The sequence below is a fragment of the Helianthus annuus genome, chromosome 6, assembly GCF_002127325.2.
Source record: "Helianthus annuus cultivar XRQ/B chromosome 6, HanXRQr2.0-SUNRISE, whole genome shotgun sequence".
In the NCBI taxonomy this organism is placed as follows: Eukaryota; Viridiplantae; Streptophyta; class Magnoliopsida; order Asterales; family Asteraceae; genus Helianthus; species Helianthus annuus.
In genome coordinates, this window is record NC_035438.2 from 964,387 (window position 1) to 977,591 (window position 13,205).

Consider the following 13,205-nt stretch of genomic DNA (forward strand, 5'->3'; position numbering starts at 1 on the left):
AATTAGATAGATATGCCTCCCCTCTTCTGTCTCATTCTCGCTATATTACGACATCACACTCATACTATGTTTTCTGGCTATGAAGACAATGAGTGGACGCGGACGAGGAAACGTCAACATGACTCAGGCTCAGTTCACTAACCTGATCAACACGGTGGTTGCAGCTTTCGCAGCTCACCCTGGAGGTAAGCTTGTTGTTTTAGGATGTTTAGATCCTACTGCCACGTCGTCTTTTCACCTCTAAACCCATTTCGCTTCACTCCTCACAACAGGTCAGCATGCGCCTGTGCAACCACGTGTCTGTACTTTCAAGACCTTCATGGATTGCAAGCCTCTTCCTTTCAATGGCACTGAGGGTGCCATAGGGCTTCTGCACTGGATCGAGAAAGTGGAAGCTGTCTTTGCTGTCTGCGAATGTCCCCCTGCTAATTGGGTGAAGTTTGCTACTGGTACCCTTGAGGGAAGCGCGCTTTCGTGGTGGAAGGCGCAAATTCAAATGCTTGGTTTGGAGACTGCTAATGCTACTGCATGGGAAGATTTCAAGGATATGATCAAGGAAGAGTATTGTCACCGGGACGACATCCACAAACTCGAGGACGAGTACTATGGTCTCAAGATGGTTGGGTCAGAGATAGAGACCTACACCAAGCTGTCCAACGACTATGCTGCACTTTGCCCAAACATGTCCCGATGTATGTATCGAAGGATCGAATTGTACATCAAAGGCTTACTCCCAGAAATTCGGAGCCATGTGACCTCGGCCAACCTCACTACCATACAGCCCGTGGTTCGTCTTGCCCACAAACTCACCAACCAGGCTGTGGAAGAGGGCAAGTTGCGCAAAAGGATCAGTGTTGCGGAAGGAACTTCTAGTGATGGCAAACGGAAGTGGGATGGAAATCAGGGCAAGGATGCTAACTCTACTCAGGCCCCAGCCCAGCAAAGGAAAACTGAAAACAACAAAGGCCCTCAGCAACAGGGTGGCTATCGGGGAAGCTACCCTAAGTGCAACAAGTGTAACAGACACCACAATGGGGCATGTAACAAAGGTCAGTGCCAGCGATGCAACAAGATGGGGCATGAAGCCAAGGATTGTAGAAGTCAGTTCCCGGTAAGGCAGAATGTCACGGCCCCCGACCCACCCTGGACGGAGTCGGGGCCCGCGAGGCAGTTCCCGTGGTATTTAATTTATGCGACAGCGGAAGTCTTTTTACAACAGGATCTTTTCATCGTAAAATGCTCGTTTAATATATTACACAAAGTTTAAGGGATAAATCCCATAATTTACAATAAGTTGATTTCACACAGAAATCTTTATTTTTCAAAACACGTTTTATTGGTTTATTTACACTGAGCCACTTCTCTGAGCTTGATAGTGCTTTACTGCACTTTTCCTAGATCACACAGATCACCTGAAACATGTTTGAAAAAAGGTTTTGTCAGCGGGGAAATACTGAGTGAATCATTCTGTTTTCTAAAACGACCCGTTAGTTATAATTTACAGTATTAAGAGCGATTACAATGTTTCTATCAACCAATTATCAAGAATGGGTATTTGTCACTCGATTCATTTCTGTGACTGTGGTCATACCACTATTGGGTCCCGTTGCCCTAATAGTGACGGTGTACTCACACAGAGTAATAATAACTCACATAGAGTAATATTCACTCACATAGAGTGATAATAATAGTAATGTGCACAATACCCCACATACCAGCTGTAATTTGGTGATTACAAAGACTTAATCCCTGTAATTATAACCTTGAAAATAATTTGGAGTATTGTAAAACAGTTGATAAAAAGAGAATGACTCACTTTGCAGATTAACGAGCAATAGATATAAGCCTACTGATTAGCCTTGATTACACCTAGTTTTAACACAATGCACACACACAGGTTAGTAACTAATACAGCAATTACGTCAATTCACGAGATTAAACCTTTACAACGATTAATCAGTGCAATACTCGATAATTCAATCGGATTCACAACGAATAACAGAGCATAGTCCGAATTCGAACAGCACTCTAATATTCAAGTCGAAATCACGACGAATAATCAAAGTACAAGCTCAATTGAGCAGCACCTAGACTATCGTTGGATAGTTATAATCGATCGGACGTTGAATCGTAATAGCGATCGAGTTATTACCCTGATTGCGGCAGCGTTTCGATAATTGTGTGTGTGTGTTGGACTGTTTCTGTGATAACTCGCCCTACGTAACTCAGATTTACGTCGTTCCAAAGACAGAATTCAAGTCCCAACCCCCTCTATTTATACCCGAAATTTGACACCGTCGCGTAGCGCGAGGGGTACCCCCTATAGGCGTCGCGCTACGCGAGTGGTAACCTATGTTCATAGGGTAGCTACGTGTGTAACTAGGCTTGCTGTGTTGACAGTTTTTCAATTTTCGAATTTAATAGAGAGTTATGAAGATAATCGTTGGCTAGGGTTTATCCCCCCCTGAATTTTAGGGGCCCTGATCCTGATTCTGATTGTTCTGGAAATTTTAGGGTTAGTGCAGAATTACTTGGGTTTCTTAATTAGGGTTTCCTTAATAGCTAATTACCATCCTAATTATGGATTTTAGTGACAGTTGTTACATCCTCCCCACCTTAAGAAAATCTCGTCCTCGAGATTTACTGGAATAGATGAGGGTACTTTCGCTTCATTTCTGATTCCAGTTCCCAAGTGTATTCTGGTCCTCTCTTGGATTCCCATTTGAATTTTACTAGCACTAGTCGTTTATGCTTGAGAAACTTGACTTTTCTATCTTCGATCTGTAGTGGTTTCTCTATAAACTTTAATTTTTCGTTCACCTCTACATCTTGAAGAGGTGCTACCAGGGATTCGTCTGATAAACATTTCTTGAGATTGGATACATGAAATACATCATGTACTCCAGCCAATTCTTCTGGTAGTTGTAAACGATAAGCAACTGGTCCGATTCGTTGAATCACTGGGAATGGTCCAACGTACCTTGGACTTAGCTTTCCTTTCTTTCCGAGTCGTACTACTCCTTTCCAAGGAGAAACTTTTAAAAGTACTTTATCTCCTACTTGAAATTCTAAAGGCTTACGACGATTGTCTGCATAGCTCTTGTGACGATCTCGAGCTGTTTTTAGTCTTTCCTTGATTTGAGTTATCTTGTCAGTAGTTTCTTGTACTATTTCAGGACCTGACAATTGACTTTCTCCGATTTCTGCCCAACATACTGGGGTTCTGCACTTACGTCCGTACAGTGCTTCAAATGGTGCAGCTTCGATGCTTGAATGATAACTATTGTTATAGGAGAATTCAATTAATGGCAAATGGCTATCCCAATTACCACCAAAGTCAATTACACATGCTCGGAGCATGTCTTCTAGAGTTTGTATTGTCCTTTCACTCTGTCCGTCTGTTTGTGGATGATATGCAGTACTTAGATTTAGTCGAGTTCCCATTGCTTTCTGAAAACTTTTCCAGAAATGAGATGTAAAACGACTATCTCTATCCGATACGATGGAGAGCGGGACTCCATGTAGGGATACTACTTCATCCACGTATAGTTGTGCTAACCTTTCCATGCTAAAGGTTTCTTTCATTGGTAAGAAATGAGCTGATTTGGTTAATCGGTCTACAATTACCCAAATTGCATCATTCCCTCTTTTTGTTTTGGGTAACTTAGTAACAAAATCCATTGTTATGAGTTCCCATTTCCATACAAGCATTTCTAATTGTTGTAGTAGTCCTGAAGGTTTCTGGTGTTCAGCTTTAACTTGTGAACAAGTTAAGCACTTGGATACATATTCGGCTATATCCTTTTTCATTCCTATCCACCAGAAATTATTCCTTAAATCTTGGTACATTTTATTATTTCCTGGGTGCATGGTATACCTAGATTTATGAGCTTCTTCTAAAATCTTATTTCTTAACTCTCCTTGCTTAGGTACCCAAATTCGCTTCTTATGGAATTTCCAAATTCCATCATTTCCTTGTTCTAGTTCTTTTAAGTAACCTTTCATTCCTTCAGCATCATCTTGGATTGCTGTTTTCTTAACTTCTTTGATTTGTGCCATTAAATCTACTTGTAGATTTAATCTCAGAGCACGGACTCGTTTCTGTTTCTCATGGTACTTACGACTTAAGGCATCTGCAACTACATTTGCCTTTCCTTCGTGATATTGGATATCACAGTCGTAATCACTTAGTATCTCCATCCATCTTCTTTGCCTCATGTTTAATTCTTTTTGCCCAAATATATATCTTAAACTTTTATGATCTGTATAAACAGTAAACTTATTTCCATACAGATAATGTCTCCATATCTTAAGGGCAAAAATTATGGCTCCTAATTCTAGATCATGAGTCGTATAATTTTCTTCGTGCTTTTTCAGTTGTCTAGAAGCATACGCAATTACCTTCTTACGTTGCATTAACACACATCCGTATCCTAATTTTGAAGCATCACAATATACTTCAAAGTCTTCTGTTCCTTCGGGTAAAGCTAAGATTGGTGCATTCGTCAATCTATGCTTTAAAATCTTAAAGGCTTCTTCTTGTCGAGGTCCCCATTCAAACTTAGCAGCTTTACAGGTTAACTTAGTTAATGGTACGGCTATCTTAGAAAAATCTTTGATAAATCGTCTATAGTATCCAGCTAAGCCTAGAAAACTTCTTATCTCCATAGCTGTTTGTGGAACTTTCCACTTCGTAATTGCCTCTATCCTAGCAGGATCTACATGGATACCTTCGTGATTTACCACATGACCTAAGAATTGTACTTCTTGCAGCCAAAATTCACATTTCGAGAATTTGGCATAAAGCCTTTCTTTTCTTAACAAAGTTAAGAGAACATGTAAATGCTCACAATGTTCTTTTTGGCTTTTGGAGTAAATGAGTATATCGTCAATGAAAACGATCACAAATTTATCCAAGTATGGTTTACAGATTCGATTCATCATGTCCATGAATGCTGCTGGGGCATTCGTTAATCCAAAGGGCATGACTGTAAACTCATAATGACCATACCTAGTTCTGAAAGCAGTTTTAGGTATGTCTTCTTCTTGTACCTTCAACTGATGATATCCAGATCTTAAATCTATCTTAGAGAAATACCTAGCTCCTTGCAATTGATCAAAAAGATCATCAATTCTAGGTAGTGGGTATCGATTCTTAATCGTAACCTTATTCAATTCTCTATAATCGATACACATTCTCATCGATCCATCTTTCTTTTTCACAAACAGTACTGGTGCACCCCAAGGGGATGAACTAGGTTGTATGAATCCTTTGCTTAATAATTCATCTAATTGCTTTTTTTCAATTCTAGCATTTCGGTAGGTGCTAATCTATATGGTGCTTTAGCTATTGGTGCAGTACCTGGAATTAAATGAATTCTAAACTCTACTTCCCTATCAGGTGGTAATCCAGGTAATTCTTCTGGAAAAATGTCTGGGTATTCTGAGACTACGGGGATGTCCTGAAGTTCTTTATCCTTAGCGTTAATGATTACTGAAATCATATACACCATTTCCTGTTTTCTCGAATAACTAGCCAATTTCATTACTGAGATAAATTTCAGTGGCTTTCGAGGTTTATCTCCAGTAATTAAAATTATTTCTCCTGAAGGTGTTTGAATTTCTACAGCATTTTTGTCATATAGGATCCGTGCATGGTTGGCTATCAACCAATCCATTCCTAATACTACATCGAATCCTGCTAAATTCATTGGTAACAAATTTGCAGAAAACTTATGGCCTAATAATTCTATTTTTCCTTCTTGCCAGATTTTATCTATTTTTACAGAATTTCCTTCTGCGGTTTCTACTGTAAAGTTTTGCCTAAGAGTGGTTAATGGTAACTTAAGATCTTGGCAAAATAAAGTATTTATAAAACTTTGGTTTGCACCAGAGTCAAATAATACTTTTGCAAATACGTTGTGAACTAAGAACGTACCAGCTATCACATCTGGGATGAGTTCGGCCTCTTGAGTGGTTAGCTGGAATGCTCGCGCATTTCTCTTGATTGCTCCTTCAGCTGGTTTGGCTTGGTTAACTACAGGTTTAGCTAACTTAGGGCATTCAGATTGAAAATGACCTCTTTCTCTGCAATTATAACAAACTTTTATTTTCTTCCTGCAGTCTTCTTCCCGATGTCCTTTCATTTTGCAAAAATTGCAAACCATGTTGCATTGTCCATAATGCTTCTTTTTGCAAATTTTGTAGAAAGGAGATGATGAGGATTGCCCGGTTCCTCTTTTCTTGGCATTACCCACACGAAATCCCTGGGTAATCTTTTGAGCTAATTCCTTCTTACGATCTTCCTCTCTTGTGCGTACCAATTCATCTGTTAGGGTATTAGCTAATTCTACAGCATCGTCAATAGTACGAGGTCTCGCAGCTTTAACGATGTTTCGGATTTCACTAATTAAACCCCAGATGTAACGGGAAATAAGTACCGGTTCTGGCGAAGCCAGTGATGGCACTACCCTTGCGTATTCAAAGAATGTCGAAGTATATCCCCGACAATCTACTCCTAGCATACGATGACTTAGGAACTTGTTTGCCATTTGTTCCTTCTCGTATTCGGGACAGAATTTTCTTTCTACCAAACTCTTAAATTCTTCCCAACCTATGGCGTAGGCTATCCTTCTTCCTTTTGCCTGGAGGACCGTGTTCCACCATTCGAGTGCTCCTTCTTTGAACAGATTTGATGCATACATCACTTGATCCTCTTTGGCACATTTGCTTATTGCAATTACTGCCTCGGTTTTCTCTAACCAACGCAGTGTTGCAGTTGCCCCTTCGTTACCTGCAAATTCAGCGGGTTTGCAAGCAAGAAATTCCTTGTAAGTGCAACCAGGCGTTGCAGCTTTCATTCTTTTAGGGAGTGGGGCCTGTTGCGGATCATGATTGTCATGATTGCCGCCTCCATTTATGCTGTTACTGCCGTTATCCTCTGGAATACGTTTACTAGGAATTAATTGTGGTTCGGCAGGTTTCTGAACAGCAGCCACAATTTCTGGAATAGCATGAGCTATCCCTTGGGCGATAAAGTGCTCGATATCTTGTCGAGTTATATATTGATCTTCCTGTTCTTGCTCAGATTGATTTACTTCATTAATTGGTTCATTGTTAGCGTTTTCCATCTGCTAATTTAGTAGGAATTTATTAGTGTCTAACCTTTCAATGACAAAATTCACATAGATACACATAGATTATCACAACATACGAATATAACCAAAATTGTCGATTTCTCGACTTTTACTTTGTTAGTATATTGTATATGCATCCATACACACCGTATCTTACAGAGTTTTATTGCCCATTTTACAGAATTTTAAGTTACTATCATATAATACGGCTCTCTGTGGTTTAACTAACGGTTCTAGTAACGATGCTCCCTCTCATCGTACTTCCAAGTTAAATGCTCTCCCATTTCCCTGATCCTATTACCTGTACCTATCAGTTCTTCACCGAACTGACGAAGTTCAGCTAGGTTTTCATTACTCATGGGAGGATTTGGGAGTGGTTCTGGGTCAAATTGTGGAAGGAAGCTATAAGGACTGTTGACTATGTTTTGGAATTGCCAGTCATTAGTCCACCATTCCTCATGGTCTAGTATGAACTAGTGGGTCTGGAATAGCTGGTCCTAGGTTTAGTGGGAATTGAACTGTAGCCGGGTAAGAAAAGAGATTATCGTTGATAGGCTCTAAAACATCACAATTCTTCAGTAGGCGATCTATCTCGTCCTGGAACGTGATTTCCTCAGATTGTTTAGAGCTTTCGCCAATTTCTATTCCCTTTTGCTTAAGATCTATTCCTATTTCCTTTTCAGGTGGTTTTGAACTTTCTCCAGTTTCTATTTCCTTTCCCTGGCTCACGATCACAGGATTTTCTATTTTAGGGAGTCTCCTAGTGGTAGGTTTCCTACGGCGTACTTTCCTCCATCCTACGTATCTTCTCTTCTTTTTAGGTTTGGCTTTTTCCAGCGGTGGAGCTTTGAATTCCACAGGTTCTTCTATGTCAGCAATGTAACCAGTAAAGTCGTGAGAGACTTCGATAGGCACTGGATATAAGTTGAGATTCTGGAATGCTTCCGACATCTCATTCATGCTGCATAGTATATATGCAAAATGCAATGTTAAAACTTTGGAACAAAGTTTAACAAACAAACACTGAAGTTTTATTGCATATTACTTTTTGTACAGAAATAACAGAAATAAACACACTGGGATTTTATTTATTTACGGGATTGTGATTTCTCTTACTAGACCCAACTTATCGGATATTTAGAGATTAGTATTTTCTGCTACAGTAGCTAGCATATAGAGATTTGCCCATTTCTCGTCTATTTTATCTTCCCAAGGTGTACTATTACCCAACTCTTGGACTTCTGGGTTAAACCTAATTCTCTTGGTTCGGGGTTTCTTTGTCTCCTGACTCTTTTTAAGTATCGAATCCCTTTTCTCTGGGGAAAGTGGATTCTCATAGTTTGCCTTGCGGACAAAGATTCCTTCTTCTAGGTTTACTGGGTTTCTAGAAGAAGATGCCACATCTAGTTTGTGGTAGATAGCAGACAGCTTTTGCTTACCCATACTGTAACTAAAAATAGCCAGTTAATAAAACATATAATCACCTAATAACAATTAGTAAAATTAAGCATTTGGACAAAATACTTAATTTAGGCTTAATCAGTGGCTCGATCAGTGGCTCAATTTAATTATTAGCTCTGATACCACCTTCGCTGTCACGGCCCCCGACCCACCCTGGACGGAGTCGGGGCCCGCGAGGCAGTTCCCGTGGTATTTAATTTATGCGACAGCGGAAGTCTTTTTACAACAGGATCTTTTCACCGTAAAATGCTCGTTTAATATATTACACAAAGTTTAAGGGATAAATCCCATAATTTACAATAAGTTGATTTCACACAGAAATCTTTATTTTTCAAAACACGTTTTATTGGTTTATTTACACTGAGCCACTTCTCTGAGCTTGATAGTGCTTTACTGCACTTTTCCTAGATCACACAGATCACCTGAAACATGTTTGAAAAAAGGTTTTGTCAGCGGGGAAATACTGAGTGAATCATTCTGTTTTCTAAAACGACCCGTTAGTTATAATTTACAGTATTAAGAGCGATTACAATGTTTCTATCAACCAATTATCAAGAATGGGTATTTGTCACTCGATTCATTTCTGTGACTGTGGTCATACCACTATTGGGTCCCGTTGCCCTAATAGTGACGGTGTACTCACACAGAGTAATAATAACTCACATAGAGTAATATTCACTCACATAGAGTGATAATAATAGTAATGTGCACAATACCCCACATACCAGCTGTAATTTGGTGATTACAAAGACTTAATCCCTGTAATTATAACCTTGAAAATAATTTGGAGTATTGTAAAACAGTTGATAAAAAGAGAATGACTCACTTTGCAGATTAACGAGCAATAGATATAAGCCTACTGATTAGCCTTGATTACACCTAGTTTTAACACAATGCACACACACAGGTTAGTAACTAATACAGCAATTACGTCAATTCACGAGATTAAACCTTCACAACGATTAATCAGTGCAATACTCGATAATTCAATCGGATTCACAACGAATAACAGAGCATAGTCCGAATTCGAACAGCACTCTAATATTCAAGTCGAAATCACGACGAATAATCAAAGTACAAGCTCAATTGAGCAGCACCTAGACTATCGTTGGATAGTTATAATCGATCGGACGTTGAATCGTAATAGCGATCGAGTTATTACCCTGATTGCGGTAGCGTTTCGATAATTGTGTGTGTGTGTGTGTTGGACTGTTTCTGTGATAACTCGCCCTACGTAACTCGGATTTACGTCGTTCCAAAGACAGAATTCAAGTCCCAACCCCCTCTATTTATACCCGAAATTTGACACTGTCGCGTAGCGCGAGGGGTACCCCCTATAGGCGTCGCGCTACGCGAGTGGTAACCTATGTTCATAGGGTAGCTACGTGTGTAACTAGGCTTGCTGTGTTGACAGTTTTTCAATTTTCGAATTTAATAGAGAGTTATGAAGATAATCGTTGGCTAGGGTTTATCCCCCCTGAATTTTAGGGGCCCTGATCCTGATTCTGATTGTTCTGGAAATTTTAGGGTTAGTGCAGAATTACTTGGGTTTCTTAATTAGGGTTTCCTTAATAGCTAATTACCATCCTAATTATGGATTTTAGTGACAGTTGTTACACAGAATCAGCAACAACCCCAACAGCAACAGCAGCAGGGAAACAACCGCGGATGTTTTAAATGTGGGGCAACAGGGCACATGCGGAAGGATTGCCCTGAACTGAACCAGAATCGCAACAACAACCAGGGAGCTGGGAACAATGATCAAAACAACAACAATGCTGGGAATGGTGCAAGAGGAAGAGCTTTTGTGATTGGAGCTGGAGAAGCAAGGAATGACCCCAACGTTGTGGCGGGTAAGTTCCTACTTGATGATCGTTATGTTTCTGTGTTATTTGATTCTGGAGCCGATGCTAGTTATGTGTCCCTACGTATTAGTAAGAAGCTTAAGCACCCACCTGCATTATTAAGTTCTAAGCACATCGTTGAGATAGCCAATGGTAGAAACATCGAGGCCTCGCACGTGATCCACGACTGCAAACTAGAATTGTCTGGTCAAACGTTTAGTATCGATCTTTTCCCTGTCAAACTTGGAAGCTTCGACGTCGTCGTCGGCATGGATTGGTTGTCCAAACATCGCGCTGAGATCCTCTGTCAAGAGAAAGCGGTTCGTATTCCTCGCCGCTCTGGCAAACCCCTCATCGTTCAAGGTAACAAAGGCGGAGAAGTCACAGGCATTATCTCGTTTCTAAAAGCCCAGAAGTGTTTACAAAAAGGGCACACCGCTATCTTAGCACTTGTCACCGACACACACGAAAAGGAAAAGGGGATTGGAGATTTTCCAGTAGTACGTGACTACCCCGAGGTATTTCCTGAGGAACTACCTGGACTCCCTCCCCACCTTCAGGTCGAATTTCAAATCGAGCTAGCTCCCGGAGCAGCGCCCATAGCTCGTGCGCCTTATCGTCTAGCCCCTGCAGAACTAAAGGAACTCTCTACACAATTACAAGAACTATTGGATAAAGGGTTTATCCGTCCTAGTTCATCACCCTGGGGAGCACCAGTACTCTTTGTTAAGAAGAAGGATGGCACATTCCGAATGTGCATCGACTATCGTGAGCTGAACAAGGTTACCATCAAGAATCGTTACCCTCTCCCGCGCATCGACGACCTGTTCGATCAGTTGCAAGGATCGAGCTACTATTCTAAGATTGACCTGCGATCAGGCTATCATCAGCTGAGAGTTCGTAATGAAGACATCTCCAAGACTGCGTTCAGGACTCGCTACGGTCATTACGAGTTCCTCGTCATGCCTTTCGGAATGACTAACGCGCCTGCGGTTTTTATGGATCTCATGAACCGAGTGTGTAAGCCTTACCTCGACAAATTCGTGATTGTGTTCATCGACGACATCCTGATCTACTCGAAAAGTCAAGAAGAGCATGAACAGCACCTACGTCTTATCCTCGAACTCTTACGCAATGAGCAATTGTACGCCAAATTCTCGAAGTGTGACTTCTGGCTTCGAGAGGTCCATTTCCTTGGGCATGTGGTCAATAAGGACGGGATTCACGTCGACCCCGCTAAGATCGACTCGATAAAGAATTGGCCTACGCCCAAGACACCAACCGAAGTTCGCCAATTCTTGGGACTGGCAGGATACTACCGCAGATTCATCAAGGATTCTCAAAGATTGCTCAACCCCTCACGACTCTCACTCAGAAAGGCATTGCTTACAAGTGGAATGAAGCTCAAGAGTCGGCCTTTCAAAGGCTAAAGGATAACCTCTGTAGTGCTCCTATTCTCTCGTTGCCTGAAGGCACTGACGACTTTGTGGTTTACTGCGATGCGTCTATCCATGGGCTCGGTTGCGTGTTGATGCAACGCGAGAAAGTTATTGCCTACGCTTCTCGACAACTTAAGACGCATGAAAGAAACTACACTACGCATGACTTGGAACTGGGAGCAGTGATTTTTGCTCTTAAGATATGGAGACATTACCCGTACGGTACTAAGTGCACTATTTACACCGATCACAGGAGTCTCGAACATATCTTTAGGCAAACAGAATTGAATATGCGACAGCGTCGGTGGGTCGAACTCTTGAATCATTACGAATGCGCCATCAAGTACCATCCGGGCAAAGCCAATGTCGTGGCAGACGCCCTTAGCCGAAAGGACACTACACCAAAGCGCGTGCAAGCATTGCAACTTACCATCCAGTCTAGCCTCCCTACTCAGATTCGAAAGGCTCAAGTTGAAGCACTGAAACCGGAAAACATCAGGGCTGAGTCCCTGCGAGGATCGAGACAGCGATTAGAACAGAAGGAAGATGGCGCTTACTATGTAACAGGGCGCATTTGGGTTCCACTCTATGGAGATTTGCGTGAACTCGTGATGGACGAAGCCCATAAGTCCCGTTACTCAGTACATCCTGGCTCGGATAAGATGTACCATGACTTAAGGACTACATATTGGTGGCCTGGTATGAAAGCTCACATAGCAACATATGTCAGCAAATGTTTGACTTGCGCAAGAGTCAAGACAGAGTACCAGAAACCAGCAGGCCTACTCCAACAACCAGAAATCCCGAAATGGAAATGGGAGCAAATTTCCATGGATTTTGTTACAGGGCTACCTAGGTCTCAACGCGGAAATGACACTATTTGGGTAATAGTAGATCGATTGACCAAGTCCGCACACTTTTTGGCTATTAAGGAGACAGACAAGTTTTCTACCTTGGCGGAAGTTTACTTAAAGGAAGTAGTTTCGAGGCACGGGGTGCCAACCTCGATTATTTCCAACCGAGACGCTCGTTTTACTTCGGAATTGTGGCAAGCTATGCACAAATCCTTTGGCTCACGTTTGGACATGAGCACCGCTTATCACCCACAAACGGATGGGCAGTCTGAACGGACCATCCAAACCCTAGAAGACATGCTTAGGGCATGTGTGATCGACTTTGGCAAGAATTGGGAAAAGCACCTGCCACTAGTAGAGTTCTCGTATAATAACAGCTACCACACTAGCATTCAGGCAGCACCTTTTGAGGCATTGTACGGTCGTAAATGCCGATCACCTCTCTGCTGGGCGGAAGTTGGCGATAGCCAA